The sequence below is a fragment of the Typopeltis vanoorti genome, chromosome 11 (assembly GCF_054136105.1).
Source record: "Typopeltis vanoorti isolate ZY-2024b chromosome 11, IOZ_Tvanoo_1.0, whole genome shotgun sequence".
NCBI lineage: Eukaryota > Metazoa > Arthropoda > Arachnida > Uropygi > Thelyphonidae > Typopeltis > Typopeltis vanoorti.
Genome location: NC_143559.1, coordinates 63,824,526 through 63,840,392, shown reverse-complemented (window position 1 = coordinate 63,840,392; position 15,867 = coordinate 63,824,526).

Genomic DNA, 15,867 nt, shown 5'->3' with positions numbered 1-15,867 from the left:
CTCAGAAGGAAGACGAACACCGGAAAGATTTAAATGAACATCGCAACACCGTCTCTCTCCAAAACCGTGTGTCATTAGAACTGTGAGGTACGGAGCTTGTGTCATCTTGATCGATGTCGAAATGCAGCAACAGAATCATCCTATATGAGCCCCTCGATGAAGTCGTGTAATCCGAGATCAGTACGCAAGTTGGTAAGTCATGCGCAAATATATGAAAATAATGCACAAGAAAGCCGCAGTGACAAATGTGCAAGCGTTCTGCTATGCGTAAAGAAAATTGCAGATAGAATAAGGTCATCTTAAAAACTGACAAACATCTCAGTCCATTATATAAGATTACTTATTTCCATTCTTAGTTGCCAAAGCCAAAAACCAGTGCATGGGGAATTAACTCTGGTGGACGAACGGATCGATCAGGCAAAATCAGATGACATGAATACTTCAAAGATACTAAGAAAAGTCCTCTCTCCTCAAAGTCGGTGACTAACTTTGCGTACTACAACAAGAGAATTCGAATCAATTAACGTTATTTGATTTCGTGCAACTGCTTATGCAAGAAAATTCAAGGAAGAGAGTGAGATGGCCCACTTTTCACCCGATGCAATAAAACTGTGCAGTTATGATTCCTCACTGTCGCTGTAATGAATTAAAACTTCCACCTGAAAGGATATAAAATATTACCAAGTCAGCATTACTTGAATTTATATAAATAGTTAAGGGGTGGGTAAGAATAGCCAAAGGCTAAGAATTGCTGCCTTGCAATAAATCTATTTTATTTCATTTTTTCAATTTTTAAATCTTTCTTAACCAATTAAAAAAATAAAATACGTTGCTTTTGTATACTTCTTTAAGAAAAGCTTTGCTAGAAGTCATTGATAATTCGTTTTTCTCCAAAAAACTTCCAATTTTCTTTCAATCATCAATGGAACATGTAATCGTGAAATTTAATTAACAAGATCATTCTTTTAAAAAAATCTAAGCTGTTAAAAAAAAAACCTTTGTGTGAACACGATGCCCGGTCTTTCTTTCTTCGGCACTTAGGATTATATTCAGATATTGGTCAATACTGACAGACTTGTCAGCACCTCATATTTTCGTATAATAATATGCCATCCAGTCCTACTGCTGTGTTTACGTTCATATTTTTAATATGCTGAACACCTCCTATTCATCTACCTCGATGTTTATATGTGTTTCTGTAACATCAGCAACTGTAAAATCACCACCTGGATGATACACTTTTACAAAATGATCACTCAGCAACTCAACTATTTCTTTTGGTTTTCAGTCACCTTCCTACCATGGGCACTGTTTAAAGTCATCCTACCATAGTCATTTTATATCTTACTTGCTACATAACGAAAAACTCTTCTGGGTTTACTTTGGCCTGTTTGGCTAATTCTCTCACATTGTCTGATTTGTCCTTCCTTACTATACTAATCAACTTTCTTGCTTGCACTTTGTACTGCTCATATAAGTATGCTGATCACTCTTTTCTTTATATTTCCTTAACAGTGTTTCTTTCTTTCTTTCTTTCTTTCTTTTGCAGCTCTTGCTTTATATCCCTACTCATCCACTTAATTCCAACTTGGTTTACCCTCCTGACCTTGGGTATGCAGTCTGATACTGCTACTCTGAAGCAATCTCTGACCACTTGCCATGCACTACTGACATTCTTTCCTTGTAGCTTCTCAAGCCATGGCACTGTTCCAAGATGACTCTTTAGTCTTTCATAATCACCAGCCTTGTAGTTGAACATAAAGCCTCTTTTTTCACAGAGAACTCCATGTGTTTGGCAACTTCCCACAAGACCGCATGGTCATTCTTCCCAATTCCAACACTCTCAAACCCCTTGTCCCCTCTATTACATGTTGCTTCATGTAATTATCTCTTAGCAACTGTATAAATCTCACTTCCATCTTGCAATGCCACCTTTTCTCCCTCCAGTCGATGTCCCCCATAGTGAAAGTCTGCATAATAATTGTTTGGCCTGCACTCATTGTGCTAATCTGCAGCTTCATGGCATCTGCGCCTTCCTGGGGATTCCCTGGTCTATAGCAGCACCCAGCAACGTATTTTGTCGTATTTGCCTCTATCCCATACCAGACAGCCTCAAACGAACCATCTCCATCAGACCTAATATCCTCTTTAACTTCTAATTTTGTTGGTTGCAATTCTGAAGCTATCATCAACAATACCCCACCCCCTGTCCTGTTCCTTCTATCTTCCCTGAAAATACCATACCATTTACATTCTATCCTTTTAACTATATCATTTTCAGTCAACCAGGTCTCACTGAATCCTATAATTATTGGCCAAGTTGAGCTTACCAATGCTAACCCCCCCTCGCCATTATTCCTGATACGTCTTGCATTCGTGTACATGCATTTCAACGTCCCTTTGTATCCATAGTTACTCTTGTGTAATGTCATTACCAATTCATTTAAGTTGGAGACCTGTGAAATTCCGTTTGGCACTGCATAATCATTACTGTACCCATGCTCATTTATCACAAGGGTGGCCAGACACATGCTTGATTTCATCCTCTCTAAAATCTTTAGTTTCCCAGGTTTTGCACTACCACACTCTCTCTCTCTCTCTCTCTCACTAAATAACATTTTCTCCAAACATCTAGCTCTAAAACTATTCAGATGCAGTCCATCAGGTAGTATATAAAAGTCCTTTCGTAGATCAAACTCACTCCATATATCAATAAACTGCGCACTATTCCTCCTTCACAATCTTTTCATTGACTCTTTGGCAATGAATGAGTCAATTGATAACCATTCTTCTCAGTGCTATCCTATCATACCAAGGCAGAAGACTCACAATCTTTACTTTTTTGCTCTTCATTTTCGCTTCCACTAACAACTCTTTCATATCTTCTCTAACTGCATCTTTGTCATCACCTTTCAAATCATTCGTGCCAGAGAAATTAAACAGATTTATTAATCAATAAGAAATATGTCTTCTCACCTGGAAAACATACTTTAGTCACTTTCTCATTAAGTACACCTCTTATCATCGAATCGAATCCCGATACAACACTATATCTTTTCTCCCAGGCTCTGGCACTTTTATGCTTTTCCCAAATTGCCATAGGACCATTATTCTCTTATTCCGTAGCAGTCAATTATTTGAGTTTACGCATATTTTTTCCCTAGAAGTTGTTATATTGTAACAACTACTTCTCTGAATGAATAACAACGGGGCATTCTGATTTTTGAAAAAAATAAAAAATAAATAAAAAGTCGTTTACACATCAGTAGCTGGCAAGGAACCAATCATGTATTCGTGTTAGTAACATCAAATGAATGCCAGCGACATATATGTACTTGGGTGTTTCTGCTAATTACGAATTAGTACTAGCAGTTGTAAAGGGGAAATCAGTTGAGTGACAAGCTTTTTATTAATGTTTTCATAGTCAATAACTATCGGCGAAAATGCACCCAATCAAATATTTTAGTCATCCATCCAACTGGACAGCTTCGTCTGTATTATCCATCTCTCATGTCCTCCTGATCCTGTTTCAAGATTAGACACATTACAGTATTCAGCTGATCAACCTCCACTTACCTCAATATCCTGCTGGATATTGCGGTAAGTGGAGGTTGACTTCCGTGGAAAGCCTTGTTTGAATAAGCCGTTATTAACTAAATAATTACATCGTTTTGAGATATAAGTTGTCTATAATTAGCATATGCTTGAATAATAAATTTCATAGAAGGAATTTACTTTTTCCACGCATATTATTTATTTCTACTGAAGCATTAGAGGAAGGAAAACATTTCTCACAAACACTTGCTATGATTGATTAGCTTTTCATATCTCATCACGAATGATTTATTGTGCTGAAGAACAGGTTTTACATTACGATCAGTGCACAATTCTGTTAATCGGTTTTGTAATTCTTTTCTTATAGTATCTGGATAATATATGGAAGCTGAGTGAAGCTATCTAGTAATTGCGGGGTGGGGGGGGGGGGGAATTACCAGCCGCCGAAGTGACTGTAATATTATAAATTAATTTTGTTGAGAACAAATAATTACATTGCTGAACAAGGAGTTTATAACCTGGATGAAAATAGATTCTGTGTATTTTAATAGTTACAATTTTAAAATGGAAACCTGTTTTTAATTATCTCCCTATTTTTGGTTACAAATATGCCAAAACTTAAGTTTAATTTTCATGCACTAGTTAAAAAAAAAACATAAATGTCAATTAGAAAAAAAAATGTTAATTGAATATAATCAATCAAAATTCAAGTTGCATCTTTCATTTACAATGAATTAAAAAAAAAATTAAAGAATGTTAAAAATATACATATCTTTACGTATTATGACTTGGTTTATTTTTGAAGTACCTTCACACGAAGTTAGTTACCTATTAAAGAAACCAACAGAATCTACCATTATATTAGTATTCCATTTTTCCTGGTATCATTGTTTCATTACTGTTATATCCTTGGCGGAACCGTTTACCCTGTTTGTTACTCACATCGCCAAGATTTTCAGGAAAGAAATCCAAGTGGGAATGTAGCGCGTGAATTTCAGCGACATGAATTTCAGGTCCTCATCATATGGTATTATAAGTAAATGAATTAGTCTTTATAATTTTGGTTATATTTCGTTCTCTTTTTTGTCCAAATGCTTTAGCACAGTCCTTCGTTCAATTTAATATGAAGTGTTGACAGAAATGTTTTCTTGAGACGAAAGAAGTGAAATGTTCATGCTCTCTCTCTCTCTCCCTGGTGTAATATATTTTCAGAAAGTCAGTTTTTTAACTAATGTTCCGTCTTTGTTCTGTAGGCCTATAAGTACAAAAAGGCAACAGCATTTTGTAAATTCTGCTTCCATACTCACTAGTAATAATACTTTTAAATTACTCTAAATATTCCAATAGTAATCATCGTGCTGTATTAATACCATTAGGCTATATTTGTATAAAAGTGTTTGTCATACTCATTGTATGTATGAGAGAGATATTTATGGCTTCTTCTTAAAATTATGCAGCGCAATTGTCCTCTAAGCTTATTTTAAAATTCCCAAACAAGCTCCAATCTTTCAGCTTAATTTCTTCCATTTCTCTAAAAAAAACTCTCACTTACGTCATCACAGCAATAAATTTCAATTTCATCCTTTGTATCAAAATATGAAGACGATTTTCTTTCTATTTGGTATCTCGAAATTTGTGTTCTAAAATAAAAAATTTTCATTCCTGGAGCTTGTAAGTTCCATTGTCAAACGCGAGACAGTTCGGATTTGTCAAACTTGCTTTCTTCCAGTAATTTGGTTGAACGTTCTCTAGCACTGCTGATCCAACTAGAGAATGCCACCTGTGTTTCCCCGAATATACTGATGTAGCCTTTATACCTAGGATGGTCCTGCTAAAAATATACACTTCAGATACGGTACATCAATATGGTAATATGCCTCGTCTGCGTCTATGGTTAACCTCCACACCACAGGTGTGGAGGTTAACCACACCACAGCTACAGGTAGTGTGAGAATTTGGTTCATTATTTAGATAAATTGAAATTTTTAATAAGATCGTTTAATTCCTGCTCATGAAATTTGTTGACAACTTCATAAATGCTTTCATTTGATGACAGTAGCTTCCTATTCACACCTGCGTCAGGTGTGAATAGAAAGTCATTATTCTTACAATGTTTTGTAGTAATGGTGAAGCAGGTGCTGGAAAATCTAGCGCAGGAATTCTCAACCGGAATTCCTCCTAGGAACCCTGTTGCTAGGGTGTTTCGCGAGAGACCGTGATATACCCGTCTACAACGTGAGGAACCTTTATGAGGTTTTTTCAATCAAATAGCCGGTCTCATACGGGGATAGAAGTTTTTTTCTACCGGAAACTAGGGGTTTTTTTGTATCTCAGAACAGGCAAACCGACCCCGTTAACACAATTCTAAAGACATAAAATATTTAACCCTCTTAGAGGAAATGGCAAGCCGGTTGCATTAAATTGCGTAAAGCCCTAATCAGGGAACTCAATGGATGGATGGAATATAAATAAACATAAAGATATATAATACTTTTTATGAAGAGATTCCCTGAGAACAAGAAAATTATTTCAAGGATACCTCTAAGGTAACAAAAAAAATTATTTATTTCGTCAACGAACTACAGAAAATGTAAGAGCATACATATAAATGATTAAAAGCATACATTTAAAGAAATAGACATTAAAAGAATAGGGATTGAAAGCATACTTTAAAAGACAAAAATGCCACTTGCATAAAATATTACGCAAAAACATAAAATGTCAAATTTCACTCATCCAGTGACTAATATACTTTAAAGCTGTTTCATTATACTGCATTAAATCTTCTCGGGTACATATATTATTAATGTCTATTAAGCAGCATTGCAGATGATCCATGGTTTGTGCTTCACCACATGAGCAACTGTTATTGTCTGTGTAGTCTCATCTAGCCATATTCTGCTTTGTTCTGCCCATTTCGGAACGAAATCTATTTCATGTCTTCCATCTTTACTAGTCTAGATGTAATCCGGAAGGAAGATATTCGTTTAAGTTCAGAGCCTCTGGAGATTGTTCTTGCCACATTGTTTACCTTGTAGCTTTTATGGAATTTCACCGAGTGAATAAAAGTTTTCCTTCATCTTAGCCTCTTATGTACTGCAATATGTCCATACAAAGGATGCCGTTCATCATTTAGTTGTTGTTTCTGCTCATATCTACTCTGTGTAGTCCTGATGCGAGGAGGTGCAATACCATACAGTGAGTATAGATAGATGGCAAATTTTTGTAGGCTCAAGGCAGCCGGTAATGTGTTTCATTAAGAATCTTGTCAATAATTTTGACATGTGATGATCTTTCCCAACCAAGGCTAGCATACTCGGCTGTCGAAAAGCAAAGTGCTAGTGCAGAGGTGCGCAGTACTTTGGACTTGCACCCCCACCGAGATGGTGGTAATCGGCGCAGAATATTATTACGTGTTTGAGTTTTCCTTATAGTAAACTGTATGGGTTTCTAATTTTTGTGTGAGCTGCTTCTCAACGTTATCAAAGGATTTTGCTTGATAAGCTATTGTTCGGTCTACATATAAGACAGTTCTTGACGGCGAATTTATAGGTTGGTCATTAGTATATATATATATATATTGAAGAGGAAGGAAGATAGCACACTTCCCTGAGGTCGACCATTTTTCAGGATACGAAATCGAATCTTTTTTCCTTGAAAATCAACAAAGAATCTCAAAATCAACAGAATCAACAAAACCGATAGTTGTTTCTAATGCTGTAAATTTTGACTATAAACTTTCTAAGATTTAGTGTGTCATATGCTGCTGTCAAATCTATAAATACAACTCCTGTTGCTAACCCCCCCCCCCTTTCAAAGCCGTCCTTAATAAACTGTGTTAAGTTTAATACTTGTCTGCATGGTCTAAATCCTGCCTGTGCTTTTATCAGCACTTTCTCTATTTCTGGACTTAGTCTGTTCAAGATTAACCTCTCATACAGCTTCAGCGTTGTGCATTGAAGAGTTATAGGCCTGTAGCTCCTTGGATCCTCAGCAAGTTTACGCGGTTTCAGGATAAATATGCTGGGTATTAGCATATTTCCAACAAAAGTTGAAAAATTCTAACAACCACTCTATTGCCTTTTCTCCTAGATTCCTTAGTATCTTGTTTCTGATATCATCTATACCGGCAGTTTTTTCCTGGTTTTTAAGGCATTTTCTAGATTATCTTTAGTAGAAAATGCCCTAAAAATCTTAAAACCAGAAAAAAGCTGCCGGTATAGATGATATCAGAAAAAATTGGTGCTTCGAAGAGATTATTTTCTGAATCCCTAACTTTTTAAATCTAATCTTTAGGTATTTTTCCTTCGGTACTCGGTTTACCATTTAGAGATAACTGAGTTGCAATTTGGTTTACATTTGTATTAACTTCAGTTGCTACTGTTGTGGGGTCACCAGATAATTTTTTTGAGCAAGAGACTTTCCTGCTACTATGTTTCATATCTAAGCTTTTAATTTTTTCTGCCCATTGTCGACTTCTTTCAGACAGTGCTGCTATAAGTTCCTCTCGTGCGTCAATTGTTTCTGATGAAAATGGATCTTTATCATATAGGTCACAATATCTTTCATATATGTCCACGTTCTGTTCTGTAAAACCTAGAATATAACATGATCTACAACCTCTTGGGATGTGCCTGGTAGCAGACCGTCTAATAGCTTTGATGAACTTTCCATAATTTTCTAGTCTGGGTGAAATGTTGGACAAGTTTATATCTAATTTTCTTGAGAACTGTTTCCAATTAGCTTTTTTTAAAATTAAAGCGTCTTCTAAGTGGAATCTCCTTAAGTCGGACTGGTAGGAAAATTTGCAGCATTATTGGTCTGTGCTGATCTGTTTAGTGCACAGATTAACTATTCTATTACTAACAAATCCAAGGTCTGGGTTATATCCTCTTTTCCATCTTTCATGGTTAAATGATGATGGCTGTTTAGGATCGTGTATAAGATTCATTTGATTACTTTCGGCCCATATTCAACTAACTCTCCATTCTGATTTGTTTCACTATAACCACATTGTGTGCTATGACTATTAAAGTCGCCTATAATAATAATAGATTTCCATTGTGCAAATACTGGGACATTTTAAAAACAAAGTTTATACTAGGCGGTTTATATATTGAGAAAACACTGATGTTACCCAGATCTATTCCAAGGATTTCTATGTTACTTTGGTTTGTGGTTCGGCATCCTGAAACCTGGAGCTCCTGCCGAGTGAAAATAGCACTTTCATATTTTTCATGTGGTATTTCTTTTATGAGCTTCATTCCAGGAATTTTAGGTCTGGCTTGTGTGTCTCCTGTAGACATAAAATATCACAATTTTGTTCTTTAGAAACTGTAAAAAACTATAACAAGACTGTACTGTACTATACTATACTGAACACCGTTGGCAGCATAATTCGTAAAAAGATTGAAAAAGACTGATAGAGTTAGGCACTGGTCTTATGGCAGATTATAAGTTTAGGTATACGAAATCAAATATTTATTTATTTTTATAGAAAACACAAATGCTAATTACACACAATAAATATTGTATAAGTATTTATTGTATGTAATTAGCAGTTAATTTTTTTAACTTTATTTTTATCGTGAGGTGGTGGTAATATTGTGGTTAATACTTGGTTAAAGTTGGTTGGTAAATACTTGGTTAAACGAACCACAGAAAAAAAGCAGGTACTGAGCTTGTTTTTCTTCCAGATTCTAACTTTCAAATTTGATATAATAATAATAAATGAACGATTCAAAGACGCTTGAACGTAAGTAATGACCATGATAGCGTAACTATAGTTGTGTTTCTAGACATAAGGCAGGCTCAGACGTGTTCAAATCGCTTCTTGTTTCATTTCTTCGAAAGTCATAACAGTAACAAAAGGGCAGTTATATGATATCATCATCATCATCATCAAATGTCTTATGTGTATTCTCAAGGGATACAGGATGACAGTAGTAAAAGATTAAGTTTGCATTATTACCAATCTCCTATAAATAGTAAATTGGATAGTAAAGGTGGATAATCCTATCCAACTATCCTGTCACTTATAAGCATTCTAATATTGTGAGACCTAATCTTTCTGTCTTTGTGGGCAACTTCTCACCGCATCATTCCGTCTGTATTTTAGTTTTCCTCTTGACTAATGCAGGTGAGACAGGAAAACAATAACATGTTTTGCTAACCCTTTTGTTTAAGTAACCATACACCTGACACTTAGCTAATACCTTCGTTTTTAATATAATAATGTCATCTGTTTACTCTAATTTTTCTTGGAACTCTCATATCTGTGGTATCCAGTCTTTGATCAAGTGCTTTATTCTAACTCAACACTCGGATTCACAAGTTAAAATTGGTTTGGTCTTGTATGCTGCTAGTTCAGTGTGTTGGCTAATTTCTCTCTTGTTCCATAAGAAATTTATTCAATTGGATCCCCACCATACCAGCTTTATTTACTCTGTTGCCTATTTTCATGTTTAATTTGCCATCTTCACTAAAAACTACACCTAACTAGCTGAAATATTTTATGGACTCTTTTTATTGCTGATTTCCATACCAGATATGATAGTTGTTTTAGTTAAAGAATCATGGAAACTTCCACTAGATTCGTCTAGGCGTATAACATCTGCATGAAGAAAAGGACCAAGTTTCCGAATATAAAATTAAGTTGATTGGTTGGTTGTTTTTGTATTTACGGTGAAGCAACTCAACCGATATGGCCAGTATATTATGATTGATTGTTAAATGCATTTTTATGACTGCTTTGTCTGTTTTGCAGGATGAAAAATCCGAGTCTCTGGAGGAAAAAACCCGTCGCCTTCTGAGACCGGCTAACTCACCTTCAGTTGAAAATTCCATTTAAAGATTCCTCCTGTGTTCTAGACGAGATTCTACTGCCCTGCCAGCAAAAGGGCATCCTCGATACTGACTGAGCTACGGAGGCTCTTTAAATCAGATTTAATGCCACACTATATTTCATAATGTGATCGCTACAGATGATGAACAAGAGTGGACTGTATCCTTTCTTGTATGGCACCCAATTTCCAATCAAACCATCTTCCTTTCCTTCAGTTCTAACTGCTAACTTACTGCTTAAGTACAGATGCTGTGTAATGTTCCATTTACTCCATATAATAGTAACTTTAAACATCTTTTGTCTTTGGCATCTTGTCATATCTTTTTCCAGATATATAAAACCTAGATTCAGATCTACATTATATTCTTAGAATTTCTCAACTATTTGTCGTAAAGTGAAAATCTAATCTTGATATTCCTATTTGTCCTGAATCCTCAGCTTTTTCTTTCCCAAGTTTCTCTTTCACAATTTCTTATCCTTTTCTCAAGTATGCTTGCATACATGTTACCTGACACATTGAGTAGGGAAATTCCTCTGTAATTCTCACATTCCGCTTTATTTCCTTTTTTTTTTATATGGATGGTATCTATGAGGGCTATACTCCAAACATCCGGTGTTCCAACTTTCTGACCATGCCTTCTGAATTATGCCGGTCGGCCACTGTAAACCTATTCTATATCGTATTCCAGCATCTGTGGTTTGAATATCATCTACTGCAACTGCCTTTCCGCATTTCAGGTTTATGATAGATGTTTTTTGCTTACTGGCGATTGCATTCTGCCTGAACATTTTATACCGCTGTATTCGTTGTTGAATTTAACAATCCAGCTTTCAAAGTGATTATTCCAGACATTCAGAATATCTTTCTTTTCAGTTTTTATCACCTCTATCATCTGTGATTCCTTTTACAGTACTCTTTCCCCTTTTTCGAAGCTTTTTTTAATAGCCTCTATTCCATTTTGTGGCCTTCGTGATATTTGTTTGCTGTATTCTTCACATGACTTTTCTAGTTAGTTACGCTTACCGTAGCTCTCTTCCATTTCCCTCTGTATTCCCTCAGAGCACGTGCTGACTCTTACTTGCTTCGAACTTTCGATATGCTTTCTTCATTTCGAGGACTACCTCTTTAGTTCTTGCATCCACTGTGAGTTCGGACTTTTTTATGCTTGCAAACAACTTCATCACATATTTTCCCTCATTGAATCACTGGTTTCGTGAGTTTACCTCGGAGACCACAAGGTTTAGTTCTTATTTTCAAACCGTCTTATTTATTAAAAATTATATTTGTAATAGCTGCATCTACAGTTCACCTCTAAAAGCTGTTCTACTTTAAAACTTTCTTATATATTTTCTTTTTCTATGTGATATTCGTTTTATCCTGCTTAAAACTAAATTATTGTCGCTTCCTTTCCAATCCCTGTATCCTTTTGTATCTTGAACCAGCATGAAGATATCGCTATCGACGATAGTCGTGATTTTTATTTTCACTTTTTTTTTCAAGGTTTTTGACATTTGCCTTCTTGACTCAAAAACTTCCTCCACTTTTACCCTTTAAATGTGTCCACTTAACACTAATTGAAATTGCCTACCAATCAAGTCAAACTTCTTGATGGGTAGGCAGTACAGTTGGATTCTAATTCCTAAATTTGCCAGCCCTCTCCATTTGTATAGTACCCAGTGGATATCTACTAACTGGGCACACGACGTGGAGATAAGGTTTGGACAGAAGCACAGTGGATTCTTCGCATTCTGCTTTAGCTTTGTGATCCATACAATAATTTAAAATGTTAGTATTATTACTTGCTAGTATTTTTAATTAAGATGGAAGACGAATTTCATGGAGATGAATTAGATGGAAGATGAGTTTCATCACCCAGTGTGAGACCACTGCCTGCTTATTGGAAGCCTGAATCACTGAATGGCTTGAAAAAAAGTTCCATGTTTGGTTTATAGTAGAGTGTTTCCGGATTATGTCTTGTCAGATGTCATTTCCTTCCAGGAGGTTGACTACCATGAGTTCCACCACGTACGGTTTTGTGCTTCTCTTTTGCATACTTCATAGGACAAAAAGGTCCAATCCTTAATATTTCTCATCCAATCTGTTCTTTGTTTTCCTCTTTTTATTTTTCCTTGTATCATTCCTTCTAGAAATGTTTTTTGTAGGGATTCATGCCTTAGTATGTGACCAAGGTAGGTGGTTTTCCTTTTCTTAATGCTTTTCAACAGAGTCCTATCTCCTCCAATCATCTCTAATATTTCTAAATTAGTTTTTTTGGCAGTCCATGGGACTCTAAAAATTCTTCTCAGGATCCACATCTCAAAGGCTTTTAGTTTATTTTCGCAATATTTAGACACTGTCCAGGTTTCTGCTCCATATAGCAGTGCTGACCATACGTAGCATTTAGACAGCCTAATTCTTGTTTTTGTGTGAATTTCCCTTGAGGTCAGAATGTTTTTCATGCTAATGAAGGTTGAACTAGCAATTTCCATTCTTAGTATTTCCTTATCACACTTTCTATTCTCTGTAATTAGTTTACCCAAATATATATAACTCTCTCCTTGATCTAAAGTATTTCCTCTGATCTTAATATTTTTATCGGATATTTTCCCTTTTTCTCTTGTTACCAGCATGGTTTTAGTTTTTTTTTTTTTGAAGTTGAAATTAAGTCCATATTTTTCACTTAGCTTCAGCGTCTCTTCTAGTAGGTTTTGAAGATCTTTTGTTTTTTATTTTATTTTCAGCTAGCAGTACTGCATCATCTGCATATCTTAAGTAGTTTATATTTCTGCCTCCTATGCTGACTCCTTTAAATTCTTCTAATTGCTGGAAGATATCTTCAGTACAGAGATTAAACAATATAGGAAAAAGAATACAGCCTTGTCTGACACCCTTCTTTACTGGGAATTCCTCCGAGATATCTTTCGATATTTTTATTGAGGCAGTTTGCTCCCAATATAGATTTATCAGTAATCTAGTATCTTTACCATCTACTCCTAAATTTTTGATGCATTTGAATTATGTAAACAATAAATAATAAATATTATCATTATTATTGTTATTACATATGGACACCTCCATGGAATCCATAGACTCATAGCGAGAGGTCCACTACATTATCATCAATACCTGTCATATTGTGCTTTGAAATCATTCGCCGAAAAAACACTCAACTAACTCTAGCAATCCATTCCACTCATTCACCACTCGTCATGTGTGGTCAGCAAGTCTGCACTCCCTTGCTAACTACACTTGTTTAATTTCCATGGATGATCTCTAGTTTTTCTCACAGTATGTATGCAGTAGTAATATTTCCTCCACATCAATTCTATAAAACTCGCTAATGAACTTATCACATCCTCCTTATCCACTTATCTACCAGCCTCTGTAACCCATCTCTTCGTTCTGGCACTTCCACATCTCGAAGAAATCCAGGCGATCAGATCTGTGCGCAGTAATCCAGATGTGCCTTATCAAAGCCTTATAAAGAGGAGCAACAACATTATCTTTACTTGTCAGAATCCTCAATTACCAGGCAACGCATATGTTATTTTATCCACTTTTGTAATATGTCCTCTGAACTTCAACTTCCCATCCACCAACACCCACCAAATTCCTAGCTTCATCAGTTTCCTGGAGTACAGTTCCATCAATATGGTAATATTTTCACTCCAAAATGATAATTTTGCACTTGGCTAAATAACTTTACAATTAAAGTTACTTTAAATTAAATTAAATTGGCATCCGTTCTCCTTTGCCCATACTGCCAGTCTGTTTAAATCATCCTGTAAAATTTCAACATCAACTTTATTGACTATCTACTTAATTTTGCATCATCTGCAAACACCTGAATATTTTCCTGAGTATTTTCCTATATCATTTAATGTAAACATACTAAATTACGAACTTTTATGCGGATGTACGAAATGCTACGTACCCAACGTATATGCAAAATACTTGGGCAATGTGCATCACCACGTGTTCTAGGCAATCATTTAAGGAATGCTGCTGATCAGTAATCGTCAATGGTGTTGATCACAGTGGAAAAACAAAGAATCTTTCGGAGTTCAATAAAGGGCTTATTGTGGGTGCCCATTTGGCTGGAGCCACGATTTTGAAAACAATAGAGGCTACACATAATGTTCGTACACAAGCCTCTATAGCTGTTGATGTTTTGAACTCCTCATTGAGGGAATTCGCTAATCCACGGGGAAGGAAAAAAAAACGCTATTTAATGATTTGTTTTGTTGTTTTATTTGTTCTCGCCGACACTTTTCTGTCTTTTGGTGACGTCAGCCATTACAAGATGGAAACGGTTGCAAAATACTGACAATTCCATTTCCCTGGACCACTGTGTACGGTAAAAACCCTTAGTTGTGTATGGTAGCGGAAAATATGGAGAAAATGTCAAATTCCAAAGAAGTGTTATTGTACGATGCCTTATTGGTAATCGATCAGTTCTTATGATTGCTGCACAGTAAGAATATCCAAAATCAACTCACTGTACAGCAATCGCAAGAAGTTGATTAACATGGCAATGTTTAATAACACCATACTGGAATTTGACCACTCACCCATTTCCAGTACTGTGCACAACTACAGTCACATGATTTGCCTCAGGTACGTACTATTCGAGAAAAATGGAGCCATCATCAGTATAAATTTGTAATCAAATTTATATGCATAATCGTAGTTTATAATATACACATTTAGAGATATAAATTATTATTTTGAGTCGAAAAATTATAAAAAGAATAGTTTATTTGTGAAAAGGGGAAAATAACTGTTCTAAATATAGGACAGTCGTCGTCAGTCCTGTTACTCGCCAACAGTTATAAACAAACATATGACATATTGAACTCCGACAGTGCGAAATGATTCCCAAAACTATTGCCAAATAATCACGAAGGTATACCAGACCACATCAGTTTTGTAATATAAAATGTCTGACAAAGATGTTCATCCGGTTAATGGCATGAGTTGTGACTATTATTCACACGTTTTTAAAAATATATGTTGTTATTAATTATTATTATTATTATTATTATTATAAGTACTATGGACAGCGAATAGTGTGCGCAGTGCATCACGTAATAATAATAATAATAATAATAATAATAATAATAAATGTTTTGTAAATATAGAATATTAACTGAGCAAAGACTTGACTGGAGTACACAAACCCAGTTTCCGTTTCTTCTGTAAAGATATATTAACAAACAATGGAGATTAAAATAAAAATTATGCAACAAAAAATAAGAACAAACTCATGTTCAAATATATCGATAAGCTGTCACCTATTTATATCTTTAAAAATATCTACACTTTAATTATAACAGACATCTCAAAATTTAATCTGCACAGCTCGACAGAATCTTCACAGTCTCTCCCCCACACCTCTTTAGAATTAAAGTCATTCCCTTCACTGAAGCTGAACTTAACGAATGCATTATTAAAAATTAACTAAAAT